Genomic DNA, 22,986 nt, shown 5'->3' with positions numbered 1-22,986 from the left:
CTGTCAAAGTACTGACAAGGTAGCTGACACTGGGCCCTGCTGTATGCAGCACAAGGCCCTCCTGGGACCACTGTACACTCAAACACCAACTCCACAAGCACAGGTATCTAGCACAGGAACTCACACACACTGTCATGCCAGCATGCACCATGAGGGGACACACACATCACCTGGGATACCCAATGACAACTCACACTACACACAACAGCACGCCCGGTCACCCCCCCCCCTAATACAAGCACACACCCCCGGGGCAGGCAACGGATTCACACACTCCCACAATGGACATGTGACACAACAAGACCAATCCAGAGCCAAGTAAGCATCAGAGCCAACTATCTACAGGTCACACACTCAGGAGAACATCCCAATCTGTCCCCCGCAACATACCCATCCCCAAGTGGACACTGAGAGGAATGCTAGGGACATCCAACTACATGGAGGAACTGTGTCAACTTGAATATGTATGAAACATGGATGTGGCATGAAACAGCATTAACATTGTCTCTCTCTCACACACAGGGCAACGTCGACGATCTCCCCCAACACTGGGGGAGAAGAATCACAGTCCCAGGCACCGCGTGAAGACGATCCCACCAGCAGCGGCGACTCTCACCACTCCGTGGATGACCCCGACCAACCTGGCCCCTCTGGTGTTCAAGCCCCTGCAGCACCTGCGTCAGGTACATCTGTGCCAACCCCCACCCCCATTCCTGCCACATCCCAGAAGACACCCAGGACCCCTGCTCGCACTGAACAACACAGCCAGTCTGACCAGGAGGGACAAGGTTCTGCGGGCACTCAGGAGGAGGCAGACAACCCTGCAAATGCCATCCCTCAGGGGTCCCGTAGACCCGATGTGCCCACAACGGCAGGCCAGGCTCGTGTGGGCAGGGGTGGTGAGAGTGGAGGCAGGTGGAGGCGCGAACCTGACCAGCCAGCTCAGGACCCCGGTATGTCACACATACGCAACATCCTGGACTCATACCGGCGTGACACCAGAGGCATGGACCAGGTCGTGTCCAGACTTTCCGGGATGCAGGGGACCCTCGATGAGATAAAGAACCTGCAGGTCGAGCATCATGCCAGTCATCAACAACAGCAAGTACGGATGGAGGCAAGACTGGCTGAGCTCCTGTCGGTGCACAGGGATGTGAGCCAATCACTCTGTCAGATCGCCCAAAGTCTGGCAAACCCTCCCTGTGCCACCAGGCATAGACCAGCACCAGACACAGGGAGGGAGGAGGAGGAGGATTCATCTGACGGAGCGTCCCTAGCATCGTCAAGGCCTGCATCTGAGGGTCCCCGGAGGAAGGTGGGTCGTCCACGGAAAAGACCGTGAGAGTCAGCGGACCATCCCCATCTCCCAGGTCACCTGGCCTGGCACCTGGCCCTCTGGCGCAACAGCAGCACCTCACCCAATGACATTCTCTGCCACATGGACTTGCTGGTCACAGTCTGACCAATGATGACCAACACTGTGGTCTGGACTCTGATGACTCCAACTAACAAGGATGCCATCTCCCCCTGTGAACTTTGGATTCTATTCCCCCGGTAGAGCACCTTAGCACATCTACCAAAAGACTCACCCCACCAAAAATAAATTCATATTGTTATGCACATGAGATGTTGCTGTCATTTTGCATTATTCAACGACATATGGAAATGTCTAACTATGCCTGAGTGTTGAACCAACTCCAGCCATCCATACCCTGGGAACAGAGTCTGGTACAGGACACACATGGGTCACAAGGTATCATTCAATGTAGGCATGGAGCACAACACTCACCTGTGATGGCCTCTGGCTGCTGAGGGGGGGACTTGCTAAACTGTGCGGACAGACCTATTTGGGAGATCATCATCAAGGCGTAGAGGTCATAGCCCAAGTGGAGGCACCCGGGGAGGGAGTCCCAGGTATGTGTGGCCAGGTGGGAGAACAATGTCCTGTATGCTGGAGTACGGTGGATGTGAAGAACGGTGGCCAGGGCAAGGTGGGATGCACGGAGATGGCCCAACAGGATCTAGGATGACAGACGTACAAGGTTGGTTGGGGTCGGGGTTGTGGACTGCTTCCTGAGTGTGGGTGGGGAGTGTGGAGGTCATCCTGCAGCAGACAGTGATCCATTGCAGCTATCTATGGTGGACGGTGAGGTGGCTGGGGCGCAGGGTGTAGAAGCTGAGGTGTGCAGATGCCCCCTGGAAGTGGACCAGTTTCCTGGGAGTTTGGATGTACTTGCTCCGTAGAGGGCAGGGCAGTATATGAGACGGATGTTGTCATGTACCTGGGGTATGGTCTGTCGTAACTTGGAGTGGATCTGTCTGTGGATCATGTGCATAATGCAGAGGGCATTGCAGCATGAGGTACAGATGCTGTGGACTAACATGGCATATGTAAGCGAGCCAAACATGATGCACACCATCTTGTGTGTGTGGCCACTGGGTGCTTGTGCAGGGCCCGCAGCAGCAGGCGCCATCTCCCTGAAAAATGCCCCATTTTGCACACAAAGACTAGGATGTCAGAAGGACAACTGCAACAGGTGCGTGTGTAAAGTAAGGAGTGTCCAGTGTCACATGGCACACCCAGAGACAATGCATGCACAATCACCAAAGAGCCATTACACCGGATCAGGAAACTGAAGGGCGACCTGCACACAGGAGACACACCCTCAGCAGCTGGTGATGGCCCACTGTGTGGTCGACCTTGCTAAAAAACATACACGACCATGTACTTCATGCCCAATAGAGAGCCTAATCCATGAGCAACTGCATGCATGTCGCTAAACTACACATGGACTCCTATGCATTATCTACAGCAAGTATGCCAGAGATGCCGCATGCCAAGTGGCAAGAGACCTGCATTGACAGAGACGAGGCACCTTGGAGTGTGATGAACACCTTTATTACTCAGCCTCACACTAATGGAATTGCATCCATTGGAACAGAATCACAGGTCATTCGGCTGACCATGTGTGACCTACACTGGACACCCTCTGCAACACACAGATGTGGTAAATCCTACTGAGCTGGCACACAAGTGAAGGGGTTGAGCCTCACACCCCTTGCTGCAGACGGAGAGTCTACACTTCCCCATTGAGCCTCATATGGGGATGTCCCACACCATGTCCACCATTAGCATCCCGCATGTTCCTGAGGGACGTTATACGCACATTGATGCCTTCATCAGAATCCACAATCCATGACAGATGACTGTCAGGAAGGGTGACTATCAATTCATGGGAGCCATGCAACACGTCACGTGGCCCATGGTGAGTCGACATGTATGCATGGTAACACAACATGCACAGGAGCAGTCCCCACATATCACAAACACGTACCACACACAAAACGCCTTGCTGCACTCCTTACCCAAAATGACTTTTCACCATGTCTGTGCATGTAACTCTGATCCAGCACACGTTGCAATACTCATGAGGAATAGCAGGAGTGCAATGATGACATGAGCAGACGACAGCCGCAGGAACCTGGGGAGGACAGACACACAACAAGTCAGCGAAGAGCTAGTAATCCGCAGACATGTACATGCACTCTACAGGATTTATGTTGTCACCATGCTAATAATGAATTTCGTGTACCCGCAAAAATTTGGGGAATGACATCATCACTTGAATGACACATCAGAACACACCTCCAAGTCACTTAGCACACAGTCAGCTCGACACACACATTGCCACACATGCCACACAAGGCTCTAAGCATGCACACTCAGACACAGGGACTCACCATCATGAGAAGAAGTTGCGGATAAGCTGACTCCGGATGTCCTCATCCTCATCCTCATCCTCATCCTCACTTCCCCCGTGCCCGAGCCCTTCATCCTCCACGGGTGGATTATCCTGCTCATCCGGATCCAGGATGAGTGGCACGGCCTTCTCCACTGCCATGTTGTGCAGCATGCAGCACACAAGGAAGATTTTGCAGAACTTCACCGGGGCATATGGGAGTGCGCCGCCGGTCTTGTGGAGGCACCGGAATCTGCTCTTCAGGAGTCCAAACGTCCTCTCAATCACGCGCCTCGTCTGCCCATGGGTGTCGTTGTACCGGTGCTCTGCGGCTGTTCTGGGGTTGCGGAGAGGCGTCATCAGCCATGGCATGTTGGGATAGCCAGCGTCCCCTACATGGAAACATCATGGACAGAAGTGGGTCAGGAGAAGCAGTAAGATATTAAGATATCGCTAAATACAGGACTAACAGAGTATACCCACCAACAAGACATGCACGTTCATTGCGCAGCTGCAGCATCATTTCAGGTACCCTGCTATGCCTCATGATGTAGGCATCGTGTGCTGATCCTGGAAAACGGGCACAGACATGGGATATCATCCTGTTAGCAAGACATACCACAAGGGCATTGATGGAGTGGTAATGTTTGCGGTTACGGAAGGCTACCTCCTGTGCGTGTGGTGGTACCAAAGCCACATGTGTCCCATCAATGGCCCCAATGACATGGGGCATCCCTCCCAGGGCATAGAACTCACCCTTGACACCTGTCAACTGCTCACGAGTTGGAAAATGTATGAATTCATCCAGGTGTAACAACATGGCCTCTAACACATCATGCAGGACACGGCTGAACATGGTCTGGGACATGCCACCTACATCAGCTATGGTCAATTGAAACGTACCCGTGGCAAAGAAATGTAGGGCTGCCATCACCTTCATCTTGGCTGTCAGTGCAGTAGGATACCTGTGTAGCGGTTGGAGGTGTGGTTCCAGCCTTGTGGTCAAGTTGTCAATCAATGGTTGGGAGAAGCGGTAGCGGCGTATACAGTCACGTTCCCTCATGGCAGCCAAGTCTGGCATTGGTCGCGGGAGAGGCGGTGCCCCGCAGAATTTTGGAAGGAATAACGAAGATTGAGTACAGCACTACACCACTGTCAATGAACTGAGCACATGTTCAACAGGTAATACACATATGCTACATACAGAGTCTGTACTGTGCAATGCATCCAGGACACGTATGCCAGCCAGGTGACACCCCTACCAACAGTCAGCTACACACGTGGGTGCTCAAGGTCAACATGACAGGCCATGGAACTAGCTGTGGGCCAGTGTAAGTGAACAGGCAGACGCATTACAGGAGTGACAGACATCCACATATGTGCATAAGAAGGATGTTTCATCATACAGACCGGTTGCGGAACACTAGAGGCACAGGTCACATGTCCTTGAAATAGGACAGTCCCCACACCTTGCCATGAAGGGGTACATGTCAGGAATGATCACACATACATTGAGACTACGCAGATATGTCCTTGTCTCGCAAGTCCATGTGCGATGCATACATACACCTGTTACGTCTGATTCCACATGTGGCCTGGTGTGCGTAATAGTGTGCCATGCCCATCGACACGCACACACATGTTGGATGCAGCAACTGCAGATGCATGTCACGGAACAAGTACAGCAAGCTCATGGGAACACATGACACACACATGACATAGTCACATCGTGCAACGCCAGTAGTTACATGTCAGGTGTCATTATCCGTGTCCCTGGCATCAGGGGACAGTTGCGGGTGTAGGTGACTGTGCCATGCCAGTGATGCAGTGCTCGACTGTCCCCAGAGAGTAGCTCCTCTGTATCAATTGATATCAAGTAATTTGCTGTTGTGTCATGCTCCCCATTGTTTCCCAGTGGCATGGTGGGTAAACCAACTGTGTGGTGCAGGGCCTACATATGTTTGTAGTATTGTAGATGTCACTCATGTTGCTGTTCATGCTATGCGCTGTGTCCTATGTAGTTTGGACTCATGTGTCATATGTATACAGGTGTCTGATCATTTCCTGTCTCTTCACCTTGCCCACAGCATCGTCGGGGGAAACCGAGGGAGACACTGGCACGGACGTGGGGGAGGGATCCAGCACCGGGGTCACCAGTGCTGGGGAGTCTGGCACAGCACGTGGCACGGAGGCCGAGGGGAGTCAGGCGGAGGACCTGTCCAGTCCCAACACCGACTATGACGCTGCCGGGTCTGAGGCAGAGCTCCCAGAGGGGACGGAGACTTCTCCCAGAGCTGAAAGCAGCACTCCATTCCCATCACCGCCCTCCCACTTGCTCGGGTCCCTTGTGTCCGTGCTAGGTAACAACAGGTGCGTGAGAGATGGCAAGGAGGTGTATTTAAAAGGTGAAGGGTGCACTTCCACTCCGGATCATTCTGTGGTGTGCAGGCACATTCAATTGCATGGTGCTTGTCATATGCACACTCATGATTTAGCTTGTATTCTGAAAGGGATTTGTGTGCCAGTTATGACCCCGTCTTGTACGCTGCTTGCTAACGGTAATTATGTGCTATTCAATTATGAAGCTTGCTGTGGGATGCTTCCGGGAATTCCTCACATCGTGACTGTATCACTACGAGTGGTTTTCTGTCATTACGTCCTTTTCCCACCCCCGCATGGCCGGCTCGATGTATCCATCTGGCCTTCCATTCCAACCTTGAAAACAGAGTTCAACAAGATGAGCAGAATAAGGGCTCTATTGTCTCAAAAACAAGTCGTGTTGACTTCATCCCGAGAAACATTTGTCCTTCACGCAGCTCACACGCGCACAGAGGTGCAAGCGCTTTTGAACACTGATCTCCCACTACATATTTGGGACTCGGATTCAGACTATCTTTCATGCCTCGTCAACAAGTGGCCTGAATATTTTTTTCTAAATTGTGGGCTCCGGGCTCGTGACCTCCTTCCAAACTCTGTTTGGTGTGATCCCCGCATTTCATCATTCGGTTTTTCGAGCGTCTTCGGAGGTCTCCCTTTGCTTCTCGCACTCGTGCCTGGGGTGCTATTATTGATCTGCGTACTACGCTGTGGCTTCACAACTTGCGTTACACGACAGCATGCACCGGCTGCTCCATCTTCGGAAACAGATGCTTGAATTCTACGGCACTCTGCCACTGGCGACCTTAAGCAGTGCCTATGGATTGTCCTTCCGGTTTCCCTTCCTTACCTGCGTGCAACCTGTCTTTCATTGCCTAGATTGTCCATTCGAATGGGCTCTGGATTTGTGCCTGTCTAACTCGGTGTCACCTGACCCGGATTATGATCGACTGATGAGCCCCTTAGTGGCTCATGAGTTGGACGGTTCTGGCGTCAGGATTATGGCCTGTGCTGCAGCACATGGAGTCCTAGGGAATTGGGACATCGGAACGGCTGCAACTTAATTCTTATCCAGAAGTTATCTTGATGTCCCCACCTGTTGTCCACAAATGGTGCTGGATGCCCCGATTGTTGAGGAACACGTGTGTTCTTTCCCCCTGCTGAACTGGATGGCAGATAATTTTGCGGAACGTTCAAATGATTTCCTCTTGGAAGCTGTTGCAACTTATTGTGCTTATACCTTGATGGATTGACTTTAGCCCTGCTCATTTCCTGGTGCATCCATCGATGTTATATTTTTTCCCCTTTTACATGGTTAATTTCCCTGCAACAACCGTTCATAATTGACATTTCTTTTCTGACTTTTTCGCTTCCCTTCTATGGACTTCCAGTTCATGCCCTTGGTTCCGTTCTATCAAACTTGAACTCTGCGTTCTTGAATTTGCGCCCCTAGTGGTTAGTGGTAGGAACAAGGGGGGGTGTAGTGATGATTCCTATCTCCCTATGTACAATGCTTAGTTGGCACCACCGCGTTAGTTGTTATTGAGCCATCTTGCCAATTTTGCTGCTTTTGCACGCGACACTGTAGTTGCGTGTTATTAATTTTAAAATGCTTACTCGAGTTTGCTTCACATGAGGACTGTCTGTTGTTTGACATCATTCACAGTGAGCAGCGAGCTTGTACTGTACATTGTGTACACAAACAGTCTGGGTGACTAGACGGTGCATGTTCTTGTATGCAGGTTGATCGTCCCACTATTTAGCCATTACATGCACGCAGCTGCAGATACCTGATAGACGAGTGCTTGCCATATTGCAGTGCAGCACGTTTTAGTTTCATTGTGATGGAGAACTTTCGCAGGAGATGAGACTAGATGATCCTGTGATGTGATTCCACTGAGCTGATCTGTACGGTGGGGGGGTCCCCCATTCAAGCCTAGAGACCTTCTATTAGTCGAATGATACTACTATTGGTTTACTGGCGACAGGAAGGTTGCTGTTTCCACTGTCATTTTCTTATGATTGCTCCTTTCATTGTCTATGATATTGCAACAATGCTGGTGCTTCTGAACTTAACCATTTGTCTGCTTATGTTAGCCACAGTACTGCATCTTAGGACACGGGGTTCATTGAATGAACTCTTTCAACTTTACCGTGTCTGTGTCTATTCTGTTGTGGACTGATCTGTGAATAATGACAGGTATGTCTGATTCCCACCATTCCTGAGAATATTGTCATGCGCTTGTTCTGGGTTGTCTATACATTGGGACCGCCAAGCTCAACCTCGGCTAACGAATGGGACACTAAGCTAGTCGGATAAGGGGTTCTGGGTTCTGAGGGGAGTTTGTGGTACACCAAACATGTCTCCATCGTGCCAGGCACCGCACCCCCTGCCCCTGTCTCCCCTGCTGCCGTCAATGCAGAGTCTGTGGACATTCAGCGCCAGTTGCAGGTTGGTCAGACATCGCTGCTGCGTGTCCTCCATGGCCACACCAGACTGGTGACACGGATGGTGTCGTACATGGAGGTCATGTCATCAGCGATGTCTGACCAACGGATGTTGCTGAGGTCCATGGACTCGTCACTGACGGCAGCAGTGGGTGTCCTGCAGCGCTCTGTCCCCCCCCACCCCGGCACCATCCGCACTTCCCACTCCCATGCCTGTCCCATACACACCCAGACGTCCCCATGCACGCACCCCACCAGACACAGGCAGCACACCACCAGGGAAGGCCAAGCGCACACCTCCTGTCACGCACACACAGTTGGGAGAAAGCACAGGCACTGGGTCGGGGGGCAAACAGCAGCCACGCTGTTACAGTAGGAGTCTGCAGTCCTCATGACCCACTACCTCCAAAACTACTCCCCTTGGCTCTCCTGCCCAACAGTCGGACAGAGAGTCCTTCATGGCCAGTCCGTCCCTCAGCCCCAGTGTGACACCACCCCGCAAGCGTTTGAGGGATTCCACGGGCAGGGTAGTTGATTTCCCCCCCCTGTCCACACCCTCCCCCAGTTGCGCTGCGACCCATCCCTCCGACCCCCCCCCTCCTTGGGGCCTGTGGTTCCTTCAGGTGCAGGGGAGACACTGGAAGAGCTTGCGGCCGTGTGCAGCACCATACTGACCTCCTCCTTTGGCGCTGCCCCATCCCCTGTGGTGGAGTCGTCCGTCCCTGCACCCACGACACCTACCCGTGCCCCTCCTGTCCCTGCGGTGCCTGGTTCTTCCCCCCCACATGATGCCCCCCCTTCTGTGGATGATATGGTACAGTGCACTGTGCAGGCAAGCTAGGGGAGACGCATCCCAACGTGTCCCCCCCAGGACTTCGCATCTGGCGTGGCCTATGGGCTTGGTGAATAGTGTACTGTAGCTAATTTTCTTCGAAATGCTGAATGTGGTTTTTTGTTTTTCCTTTGCACACTATGGGCCCGATTCACAGAACAAACTTAAGACAAAATCCTAAACTAAGTACAATTTTGGTATTCACAGAATGCACTTACTACTTCTGGTATTCACAGAATGAACTTACTACTTTTGCGATTCACAGAATAAACTTACTACTTTTGCTATTCACAGAATGGATTTACGACTACTAACTTTATGTCCGCACTCGGGCCGGAAATTCCGGCCCGGAGGCGGAGCTTGCGGCCCGGAGGCGGAGCTTCCGTCCCGGAGGCGGGGCTTCCGGGCCGGAGGCGGGGCTTCCGGGCCGGAGGCGGAGCTTCCGGCCCGGAGGTGGGGATTCCGGCCAGTGGCGGAGATTTAGCCATGGCCAAAATCTCCACCTCTGGGCCGAAGCCCCGCCTCCGGCCCGGAAGCCCCGCCTCCGGCCCGGAAGCCCCGCCTCCGGCCCGGAAGCTCTGCCTCCGGGCCGGAATTTCCAACCCGAGTGCGGACGTAAAGTTAGTAGTCGTAAATGCATTCTGTGAATAGCAAAAGTAGTAAGTTTATTCTGTGAATCGCAAAAGAAGTAAGTTCATTCTGTGAATACCAGAAGTAGTAAGTGCATTCTGTGAATACCAAAATGGTACTAAGTTTAGGATTTAGTCTTAAGTTAATTCTGTGAATCGGGCCCTATGGCTTTTCTGGTATTGCTGTTGGTGCTGCTGCTCCCTGACTTGGGGTGGTGATAATGTGTTGTGTCTCTGGGAAATGTTGTAGTGTGCTGCTCATGGGGTGGACCCTGGTATCTGCATGCCGTCACAAGGTGTCTGCATATATTCGTAGGTCATGTTAGCTCTTACTGCATGGTGACATTGTCCCAAGGTGTGTTCCTTCCTCTGTGGCACCTGACATCTTCCCTGCAGGGTGTTTCCCAATTGTTGTGCTGAGCTGTGTCAACATTTCCTCGGTGTGTGACACATCCCTTCGACTTTGGCCATGCATGCTCTGCAATGTCTCCACCTGCATCATTTGTGGCATCCTTGCTGGACACTGTACTTGTGTATGGAGTATATTGACATGACTTCATGTGGACATTTTCCCTTTTCCGCACTATGCATGTGTGTACTCCCTGCCTCACACACATGTGTTATGTGTTCTGCAGGGCATTTGGGCACCTGACTGACAATTGTGGGCATTGTATCTGTGTGTACTCCACCCTTTTCCTTCCATGGGAGGCTACAACTTGTTGGCTTCCCCGGCACCTGTACATTCCTATCATTCCTGGAATGTGGGTGACAGTGTGTGTTCCCTTAGGCTCTCTTAGTTTAGTGGTGTTTGACATGAGGATACAGTCTTGTTGCATGGTCTCAGTGTGTGTTTTGTGCTGCCTCCGCCAGGGGTGGGTATGCATGTGTAATTTGTCATCACACCCACATGTGGTGTGTCATGCAGTGGGGGAAGGACATCCATCCTCATGGGAGTGGGACACTGCTGTCAGTGATGTGTTGTCATGGCACTCTCAACATTGTCGCACATTGTGTATGCCTTCATGCACCCATGGAGTTTTGCTCATCGGAGGGTGATGTACACACCCCCATGTCTCTGTCCACTGCTGGGGGTCCTCTACACCAACCCCTCATTTGACTGGGCACTTCTGGGAGTGATATGCACCCACCCCTCATATGTCTGGGCACTGCTGGGAGTGATAGGCACACACCCCTATGTATCTGTCCACTGTCGTGCTACGAGCCGTACCCATGCGCTGATGGCCTGGGTACGGCCCGTACCCCTACGGCACCCCAACTTTGGGGGTGCGGCCCGTACACATGCCTTTGGGACGTGGCTACAGGCCGTCCCGCCATTGTTGGTGTGACATAGGGGTAGGCGTGGTATGTGCCGTACCCACGCGCTAATGGCCTGGGTACTGCCCGTACCCCTACGGCACCCCAACTTTGGGGGTGCGGCCCGTATCCATGCCTTTGGGACGTGGGTACGGGCCGTACCGCCATTGTTGGTGTGACATAGGGGTGGGCGTTGTACGGTGCGTACCCACGCTCTGGGGGCGTGGGTACGTCCAGTACCACCATTCTGGTGGTGACGGGTACGCGTCCACGTCCACTTCCGTTGTGGCGGGACGTAGGATTGGTGGACACGCCCCCCGAAGTGACCAGTCCATGGAGGTAATTGATGTGCAGGATGTTTTCGTAATTTGTGGGGTGTGGATTATGTTTCCTGCCCCTTGCACACACACACACACCCCCTTTACCCCTGGGGGTTGTTCTGACCTTCTGCGGCATCTGCATCGGTTTCTGTACACGAGGTGGTAGGCTATGAGGGCCGGGATGACGTGTAGGTTGGGGTCCATCGCTGTCCGTCGCGTACCGGGGCTCCTTGTTCGCATCGTCCTCAATTTCCCGGCAGTTTTTGGCTCCCGTAAAAACTGCTGCGTGCGGAGTGACGTCGGCACGAATCGTACTTGCTGGTCCATAGAACGCTGCCTGACTTCGTCCGGACTTCGCGTATGCTCCCTCCAGAATCAGATTTGTATGTATTTTTTTGCCGGTCGGTGTTTTTTACGACTCGTACGGAAATGTTATTTCTGTGCGAATCGTACTTGCGAGTTTGTAAGGTGTTTTTCCAAGGTACGAGTCGGACGGAAAAAACGCTCCGTATGACCATTCGTACCCGGGTTTTCCAGGATCAGAATCGGCACCATAATGGGAACACAGAAAATATATACAGTATTTGTGAGGTGATAGCCATTTTAATTTCTTCAACCTACCCAACCAATTCAATGAAATTATGACCATTTTTCTGATTCTTCTTTTGTCACACATTAATTTTTAAATACATTTAAAGACAGTTATTTCAAGATATTTATGACTATACAGATTCCAAATAATACTCATATTCATTAGCATATCTGAAGTATAAACGATATTTAAGGGGAAAATACTGTTTTGCTAATTTTTAATGTATAATCAGAGACAGAAGCACATTATTAATAATGCTTAAAACTATAGTAGTAGAAGGACTTCCACCATGCAACAAGACATCATCATCATACAAGTGTATGCTGACACCTTTAAAATCACATCTTTCTTATATTACATTACCTTTATTTTCCTTTGTATGTCAGTTGAGCAATTTAAAGAGTCTATTGCAAACAAAAATAAGAGAAGGGAAAGGAGGCACCCTTGTCTTGTACCTTTTTGTAAGTTAAAAGATGGAGAAAAAATAATAATATTATAACTTTTAACTGTTGGGCTGATATATAATTCTTTGACCATATTCCGAAAATCAGACCAAAATGTAATGATTGTATTGTTTTAAATAAAAATTGACAATTATCATTCTGAGAAGCTTTCTCAGCATCAACTGCTAGTAACCCAGTAGGGGTTGTGATTTTGACAATAGAGTACAGAACATGACAAATAAGTCTTTTATTGTGGGGAGAAGGCCTTCTTTTCATGAAACTTGTTTGGTGCAATTGCATAATGGAGGGCAAAATTGGTGATAGTTTAACTGTCAATATTTTAGTGTAAATCTTACAAGCCGGTTTTCTGATATTGGATGATAATTTGATACTATTAAAGTATGATTTTATCAGGCTTTGGCAAGAAAATAAGTATAATTTCTTTGAAGGATCCTCCTTAGCAGTGTTATATTGAAAGTAAAAGTAAAGTAACGTAGAAGACAATTGTGTTCACAACATTTTATCAAATTCAGCTGCGATACTATCTGGGCCAGGGAATTTCTTGGAAGTTAGAGATTTAATAGCTATTTGAATTTCCTCTATATCTAAAGGAGCATTTAATAGGCCATATCATCCTTAGAAATGTAAGACATACTGCACTTCAAGTCAATGATATCCTCTTGAAAAAGTTGAGAATTTTTATAAGGTTTTTTAATAAAATGATACAAATTCTGGTGCATTATCCATGGCAGCTAGCAGTAATTTACCATCACCTCTTCTAATTGCATGCACCTTGTTTTCAACATTTTAATACATAAGTAGCTGGCCAAGAGATGCCCGTATAATTGGTATACAAATATTAATTTGTTTTTTTTCTCAAGAAACAAGAAAACCTACTCTTTTGCTTTGAAGCCAATGGTATTCATATTTTATTTGATGAAGTTGGAATTTATATGTATACTTAAAAGATATGAATAACCTTTCTACTTCAGCAGTTTGCTTCTCTATTACTGACACTCTAGAGTTAAAATATTTATTTTCATGTGCCATTATAGAGATAGAAGCTCTTCTAGAAATGCTTTAGAGTCAGCCTAGTGTTATTTTCTTGGTTTAAGGCCACATCAGTATTCATTCTCCATCTAGATGTACCAACAAGGATATCACCCAAGGATAATGAGAAATAGATTAAGCATGGCCAGCAATCTCAATCTGTTTATTCTTAGGTCTGTAATAATGAGTCTAAAGGTTCTCAAAAAAGTCAATAATCAAATCTAGAATATATAGAATGTGTATTTGTGAAAAACATATTTTTTTAGTCCTACAGTTAGTTAGCCTCCTGTAATCAATATTTTAGTACATCAAAAAAAAGGATTTAAACAAAGAGAAGAATTTAGTAAGTCAAAATTTAAAAGTGGACAATCCATCACATACAATATCATAAATTCAATAAAAGTCACCTCCTACAATAAGCGGTGCACTAACTATTTCTGTAGTAATATCTCTCCAAAAAATAGCATTTCAGCAATAGTAGATCAGCAATTCTTTCATCACATATTTGTCTTCAAAACTATTTTCTTATTTAAAAAACTACAGCCAACACGTTTTGCACTGTACATGTTATGATAATTTCTTCTTCAGGGCCTATATTACGCATAATAGTCCAGTAAATGTTGCCTCAATCATGACGGGAATTGCTTCTATTTGATTCGAAATTCATTTGAAACGTGTGTCAATATATGGGATAAAGGGAATTTTTATAAATGCAAGTGTTAGACCTGGGACCATTGGCGTGAGTCTCCCTTCTATTTTTTCACTTATTTCCTCCTCTGTTTTTGATCTGTTTGCTGGTTTTAGATGCTTTGGGCACTGTGCCACTGCTATTCAGTGCCACAGTGCAAGTGCTCCCTATGTTAAATTGATGTATTGATTAGAGACACCATGATTGGGTTATTTGATTTACTTGTCAGACCCTAGTACAGTGTACCATGTGTGCACAGGGCTTGTAAATCAAATGCTGCTGGTGGGCTTGCAGCACTGGTTGTGCCACCCACAGAAGCAGCCTGTAAAGTGCGTCCAAGGCCTGCCATTGCAGAGCCTGTGTGCAGTCTAGTACTGCCATGCTGACTTGGTAAAGTGCACCCACTTGCCAGTCCCTAAACCTTCCCTTTTCTTCATATCAGAATCTCCTAAGGTAGGCCCAAGGGCAGGGTGCATTGTAAGTATAAGGTAGGACATGCCCTGGTGTGTGTGGCATGTTCTAATAGTGAATTACATCCATTTTCGTTTTTTCACTATTGCAAGGCTACCAGTCCCCATAGACCAGAATGGGCAGTTTGATTATAACACCTTATAATCCTAACTGAGCCAGGGAACATCGTAGAAATTCGAGTTTAGTATGCCTAAACTCAGAATGATAAAATACATCTTTTAGTGAAGTTGGTTTTAACATTCTGTGTTTGAAAATACCACTTTTAGAAAGTAGGTATTTTCTTACCTAACCACCCAGCATTGCCTCTGCTAGCTTGTGTATTGTGTGTCTGGTTTTGTGATTGACAGGGGCTGGGGGATTCCTGGAGACAGGGTGAGTTCGCACAGGGCTGAATAGACCTACCTGCATTTAGAGTGGTAGGAGGAGATACCACCTGGGTCTGAATAGGGCTGTGCCTGCCTTTCACAATGCTGGCTGCACCTCCTGTGGTGCGTCTGATGTCCCTGGCCCACACTGTCAAAGGAAAGAAGGAGTCCTGTAAACAAAATGCTCCAGGACTGCACAGAACTGGTTTGGACTAGGTACAGGCCCCTCTGCCTTCAGAGGACAAAGGATTTAGTAGTATAAATATGGGGACCCAGACCCCAAGACTAGAGATCACTTCTGGAACAACAAGACAAACCTCTGCCAAGGAGAAGAACCAAGGAAGCTGTAGGAGTTGGAATGCCCCCCTGCCAGTGTGCTGTGTTGTTGGGTTGAACAACTGCTACCTACCTTTCCCTCCTGAGGCGGAAGCCGGGAGGTCTCTCTACTATTCCTTGGCATTTTTAACCTAGCTTGTTTGACTTTCATGCTTGTCATTTTAATTTTTGTCTTGTGCAGCTTGTGCTCGCGCTTGTGTTATAAGCGTGCCTGAGCCTAGCGCTGCCTGCCTTAGACTTCCCAGCGCTTGTAAGCACTTTGCCCTGCTCCCTCTCCCTTGCCTGCGACTGTGAGACCGCCCTCGGCTGAGTGTTGACGCCGAGGGCTGGGATCTCATTTTGGCCGCCATCTTGGGGGTAGGACTCTCCGCCCTCGCGCTCTAGTAGCGCTATAAAAGGGAAACGGAACATCTTGCATGTGATTAACAACTGCTACCTACCTTTCCCTCCTGAGGCGGAAGCCGGGAGGTCTCTCTACTATTCCTTGGCATTTTTAACCTAGCGTGTTTGACTTTCATGCTTGTCATTTTAATTTTTGTCTTGTGCAGCTTGTGCTCGCGCTTGTGTTATAAGCGTGCCTGAGCCTAGCGCTGCCTGCCTTAGACTTCCCAGCGCTTGTAAGCACTTTGCCCTGCTCCCTCTCCCTTGCCTGGGACTGTGAGACCGCCCTCGGCTGAGTGTTGACGCCGAGGGCTGGGATCTCATTTTGGCCGCCATCTTGGGGGTAGGACTCTCCGCCCTCGCGCTCTAGTAGCGCTATAAAAGGGAAACGGAACATCTTGCATGTGATTAACAACTGCTACCTACCTTTCGCTCCTGAGGCGGAAGCCGGGAGGTCTCTCTACTATTCCTTGGCATTTTTAACCTAGCGTGTTTGACTTTCATGCTTGTCATTTTAATTTTTGTCTTGTGCAGCTTGTGCTCGCGCTTGTGTTATAAGCGTGCCTGAGCCTAGCGCTGCCTGCCTTAGACTTCCCAGCGCTTGTAAGCACTTTGCCCTGCTCCCTCTCCCTTGCCTGGGACTGTGAGACCGCCCTCGGCTGAGTGTTGACGCCGAGGGCTGGGATCTCATTTTGGCCGCCATCTTGGGGGTAGGACTCTCCGCCCTCGCGCTCTAGTAGCGCTATAAAAAGCTTACCCCTCCCTCCGCGCAGCGGACGCGGACTGTGGACGCGCCGGACCTGCGCCGGAGTCGTGCCAGAGTCCTGCCCGTCTGCGCCCGTCAGCGTCCCGGAGGCGTTCGGCGTGGCAGGTACTTCTGGCCATTATGGTTTCCTACTCCGCTCAGGAACTCTACTCTTTGCGTGACGGGGATGCGTCCTGTCACTCAGTCTTTCCTGGCCGATATAGGGGTAAACATAAGTGCCCTGTCTGTAAATGGCATCCTACTCGCAATCTCCCTTCCCCCGCTCTATTAAGGATTGTAGCATTAAACATCTTTGTCTACTCCTTAATACGAGGTCGTTGCACCGACACACTCAAGAGATCTATGATCTCCTTTCGACGACCAGTCCTACCTGTCTGATGCTCACTGAGACATGGCTCAATGAATCCTCCCACCCGGACATCGCGGTAGCCATTCCCTCTGACTATATCATCCATCGACAAGATAGAGACAAGGGTAGGGGGGGAGGAGTTGCCCTGGTTGTGAAAAAATCTTTTCCGTGCACGGTCACGCACACAAATACCATTGTAGGGGCTGACTCTCTTGCCTTTACCATCTCTCTATCGCCTCAGCAAGCGCTGAAGGGTCTTGTTATTTACAGACCTCCGGGCCCGGTGGGATCCTTTCTTGATGATCTCCAGCAGGTTATGTCGGTCCTTGTTCTAAGATCGGAGCGGTGTATATTGGCTGGAGATTTTAACTTCCATATGGATGAGCACCAAGACCAGGATGCTATCAAGCTGCTTGATATTACATCTACTCTGGGCCTTTCCCCCTATATCTTTGGCCCGACCCATGATAAAGGCCACACACTTGACCAGGTTTTTTCCACCTCACCTATTATGGCTGTAACACTTCTGCCAGTCTTATGGTCTGATCATTGTCTTGTTCATTTTGAAATATCATCTACTACGAATTCTACGGCCAGTGCCACGAGACAGCAGGGTAGCAGCTATAGGGCACTCCATCGGGTGACTCCGGACCTGCTAGCGCAGGCTCTGGTGGATCACCCCATGTCTTATACGGGTGACCTGGAGAAAGACCTGGAGAGCCTGCAATCCTGGCTCCTTGCTAGATTAAATGAGCTCGCCCCATTACAGCCACCCAGGTCTGCCGCCCAACGGGTCTCGGCCCCTTGGTTTACGGAGGAATTGGCCCATCACCGTAGGCAATGCAAAGTCGCTGAGCGGGCTTGGAGAGCCCAGTACGAACCTGAGGCCAAACAACTTTATAAAACCATGATGAAATCATATCATGATTTAATACTTCAGGGCAAGAAATGCTATTTTGCCAAAAGGATTGAAGACGCGGCAAACTCCTGTAAGGAGATTTTCTCAATTGTGCGAGAATTCACCAGCCCGCGGTCAATCTCAGCTCAGGACGCTCCGGTGGAGACCTGGGCCAACACCATTGCTAATTTTTTTACCACCAAAATTAGGCAAATTCAGGATTCTTTTCCTTTGAGACCTATAGATGACCCGTCAACTCTGCCGATTGAGACAACTCTCCTGTCGTCTCCAGGCCCAGTTCTGCTAGACTTCCCGCCCCTTTCGGCTGCCGCATCCTTAGCCTTGATGAGGAACCTTAAATCGGGCTCACCGCTAGATCCCTGTCCAGCAAAATTCTTAGCGAGAATGGCAGATGCCGTTAACCCCATAGCTAATCCCATCCTTAACCTTTCCCTGAGTCAGGGATTTCTGCCCCAGTCCTGGAAACAGGCCATGGTCATCCCTCTTATCAAAAAGCCTAATCTTGACCCAGAAGTGCCCTCTAACTATAGGCCAATCTCGCTCCTTCCAGCACTCACCAAGATCCTGGAGAAACACGTTCATAGCGTGCTTTCTAACTTCCTGGAGTCAAACGAGTTACTCCATGAATCCCAATCGGGCTTTCGCTCCAACTTAAGCACCGAGACGGCGCTCCTGGAAGTTTCTGAGATCGTGAAGGAGGTGCTGGATACCGGAGGCAGGGTGATGTTAGTTATGCTAGACCTGTCGGCGGCGTTTGACACCGTCCCCCATGAGGATCTCCTCACTAGACTACACGACATCGGTCTGGGGGGGACGGTGTTCAACTGGTTTCGTTCCTTTCTAGCCAACCGCCGGCAGACGGTCTGGGTCCCACCTGGATCTGCCGAAATGCCGCCATTGGGAGTCGGAGTGCCTCAGGGCTCTGTATTGAGCCCCACTCTATTTAACATCCTTATGACCCCTCTGGCGACATTGGCAGAGTCCTATGGGGCCCGGATCGTCTCTTATGCTGACGACACCCAGCTTCTGTTCACCTGCCGTAAGAGCGAAGAGTTCGATGGAGAAAGGATCCGTGAGTGCCTTGGGGCTGTTTTTAATTGGTTCCAACTCAACAGCCTCAAGTGCAACTCGGATAAATCCGAAATACTATTCTTCGGATGCCCATCGGAACCAGATTGGCATGGGTGGTGGCCTGCTGACATGTTCCCTCCAACTCAGTCATCTAAGTGGGCTAAGAACCTGGGAGTAAAAATTGACAATGAGCTTTCGCTCAAATCCCAGGTTTCTACTCCTACGGGAACATGTTTCGGGATCCTCAGAATGTTGCGTAAGTTCTTTCCCCTTCTATCTGAGGAACATCGGAGGATAACTGTCCAGGCACTTATAGGATCCAGATTGGACTATGCAAATGTTCTATATCTGGGTCTGCCAGAATATCTCCTTCAGCGTTTGCAGGTGACCCAGAACGCTGCTGCTCGAGCGATCTTTGGCCTGCATCGTCGCACTAGTGCCTCTAACCTTCTTCTATCCCTCCATTGGCTTCCTGTACGGAAGAGGATACTGTTCAAGGCCATGACCCTAGCCCATAAGGCCCTGCATGGTAATGGTGCAAAATATCTCCAGAAGAGGCTGAACTTCTACCGACCTACACGATCCCTCAGGTCGGAAACATTGGCTCTGGCTCGGGTACCACGTATCAAAAGGGCTCGTCTAGGCGGCCGGTCCTTTGGATTCCTTGCCCCCCAGCTATGGAACTCTCTACCGGTGTCCTTGCGGACTACCCTGAACTTGCTTGCCTTCAGGAAGGACTTAAAAACTTGGCTGTTCTCTGGTTAGTCCGCTTCCTCTTTTAGGCTCCTGTCTTTTTACTGTTATGTTTTCCAGTTCTTTCTTTAGGTCTGGAGCACAAAGCGCCGGGACACTCCTTTGGAGTAGCCGTTGCGCTATAAAAGTCCCATTTTAACATAACATAACATAACATAACATAACATAACAGTGGTGTCTTCATTGCCCAGGAGAGAAGAAGGAACTTTTAAAGAACTTTCATCATCTTGCAGAATATTACTCCAATGGCTTGATTTGAGCTTGCCTCCTGACCGAAGTCTCAGGGATACCAGACTTCACCCCTTCTGTTTGGCTTCATCTGAAACATGCTGATCTAGCTGCTACAGAAGGAATTTTGCAACACCGACGCCGGCAAGCAACGCCATCTTCTGCATCGAAGCCATGAGCGCTGCTCCGACTTGCATCGTGGACCCGACGCCGGCCACCGTGCCACATCGACGCCAGCGAAAGACACCGTAAGCCTGCCATAGCCGTGAGCGCTGCCCTGACTTGCGACGCAGGCCCTACGCCTGCTGCTGTGCCGCATCGACTCAGAAGCCGACATCATCACGGAGCCGATCGTCGACATAGGTGTCCAAGAATCCATCGACATCGTGACACCGACAGAAACCGCGGTTTCGGTGCCATTGTGACGTCACCTCCTCTCCGGTCAGGAACCAACACCTCCCCTGCCTGCGCAAGCATCCAGGGTCTGACGCATCATCTCCCCCGAAGCAAGGAACTGACACCGCAGCGCCAACGATGCCGCACCTCCCAGACGCCGTAAGCTGTCTTTGGTTTCGCTTTTCCAAGGTACTGTTCTGTGTGGGTCTGTTTTGACTACGGGCCCGACGTCACGCACCTCGCGGTTTTTTGGATTTTTTTACCTTGACGTCGTGATAACTCCCGTTGGGGTTATCTGTTGCTAAAGACTGCTTTTAAGTGAATAACCTATTTTTGAACCATTTCTACCATCTTGAAGAATTCTTATTGAGTACAATATTGTGGATTTTTATTGCTTAAGGTCTTGTGATAAGTCTCTATAAAGAATACTTATTTTTATAAAAACCTGTGTGGTGTCCATCTGTAGTGTTTTCACTGAATTACTGTATGTGTTCACAAATACTTTACACACTGCCTCTGAGATAAGCCTGTCTGCTCGTGCCAAGTTACCAAGGGGGTGAGCTGGGGTTATATCCAGTAGTGTAATCCCCTTTCCCTCACTTAGAAGCAAGGGTCCCTATTTGGTCAAAGGTACCTACCTCTGCCAACTAGAGTCCCCCAGTTCTAACAGCAAAGAACTTCACACTTATATGCTACTGTTTGATTTTTGTATGAATAAAATTGTTAGAAATTGGGTTAATGGTTGACTGGGGTGTGAGCCCTGGTCAAGCAATAACCACATCCTAATCAGGGTAAGGCATAAGCAAACCCCAGATTAACCTGTGCTCAACCTCCTGGTAGCTTGGCGCAGAGCAGTCAGACTTAACTTAGAGGCAATATGTAGAAAAATAGAGCTTAATTCAATAAAATAAAACAAGACCATAATAACAAAAATCCAGTCAGTAGAACCAAAGTTATGAATTTTTAAAGAATAAACATAATAAGCAAAAAGCTCCAACCCCGACCATCTGGTCATGCTGGACCGGGTCAAAGTCAAAAGTTCAGACCGACCGCGATGGAGTGTGGGTCACATACAGTTTCAGATTAGTCCAGCTGTAGGTTTACATTCTCAAGTTTTGTGCCAAGAGTCCCATTCGCTTTGCAGAGGGCATTTTAGGTGGCGTTATGTGAAGAGCAGGCCCGGCGTCACGGACGGGAGGCTGGAACTTTGCACTGAAGGTCCACCGCAGGCTAGCAATGCTGCAACAGGCTGACGTCGGCTCATGCTGATTACCGAGCAAGCGTGTGGTTCTGATGCAAAATGACCCATTGAAAAGCTTGATTTTAAGAGTTCGAGAGCCATACCAAGGGTTCAGGAACTGAGAGGCACCAGTTTGGGATCAGGAACTCACTGAAGATGCGTCCAATAGCCGTTGGGTGCCTTTTATGTCTCCTAGGCTCAGATCAGGAGGCTAGCAGACTAGCCTTTTTAGTCACTCTGAGGTCCCGGGTTCAAGATGAGGTTGCAGGTTCAGTTCTTCTTCCCCAGACAAGAGGGCAGCAGGCAGCTGGTCGGCACAGCCTGGCAGCAGTTCCTTTAGAGCAGCAGTCCAGTAGAATGGCAGTCCTAGTAGCATAGCAATCCTTCTTCCCGGTAGAGAATCCACAGGTCCAAAAGTGTACTGAAGAGTTGGTGCCTGAGGTCCTTCTTTTATACACAGTTGTGCCTTTGAAGTGGGAAGAAACTTCTGGAGGCATGTCTTTGAAGTGCATTGATGCCCTGCCTTTGTGGCCCTGTCTCCAGACTACCTACAGAAGGTATGTAGCCCTTTGTGTGGAGACAGGACACAGTGTATTCAAGAGTAAGTGGGGCTGGGTCCAGCTACTACCACCCATCCTAACAGTGATGGCCCATCCAGTCACACCTAAGCTCCTTCGCGTGCGTGGCTGTCTAAGAGGAACACACAAAGCCCAGCAGTCAGCTACACCCAGTCATGTGACCACAGACAGGTTGCAAGCACCACATGGCTGAGGCAAGAAAATGCCAACTTTCTAAAAGTGGCATTTTCAGAATTGCAATTTGAATCCAACTTCACCATAACTTACGTGATTCCCGAGACACCAAACATGAACTGGTCATCTCCTCCCGTTTGGAAATTACACTTATAAAATTAAATAAGGCCATGGGCACATGTAGTTCCACTGTACCTGGGACGTACAAGTAAATTAAATATGCCAATTGGTTATAACCTAATAGTACCATGTTTAAGCAGAAAGCATAGGCACTTTAGCACTGGTTAGGAGTGGAAAGTGCACAGAGTTCTAAGCCCAACAAAATAAATTCAGCAACAATAGGAGGAGTGAAGGCAAAAAGTTTGGGGACAACCCTGCAGAAAGCACCAAATCCAACAAAAATTATACAAAATTCCTTTTAAACATAATATTATTATTGGTGTTATACCTTAAATTACAGAATTCAGTAATTGGATTCTGTTATATAAAAATGTGACCCATTGAGAAAGACAGTAGAGATCTATCTG

Source organism: Triturus cristatus, chromosome 5_1, assembly GCF_964204655.1.
Source record: "Triturus cristatus chromosome 5_1, aTriCri1.1, whole genome shotgun sequence".
Classification (NCBI taxonomy): Eukaryota; Metazoa; Chordata; class Amphibia; order Caudata; family Salamandridae; genus Triturus; species Triturus cristatus.
The sequence above is the reverse complement of the archived record's forward strand: the minus strand, read 5'-3'. Positions refer to the sequence as shown.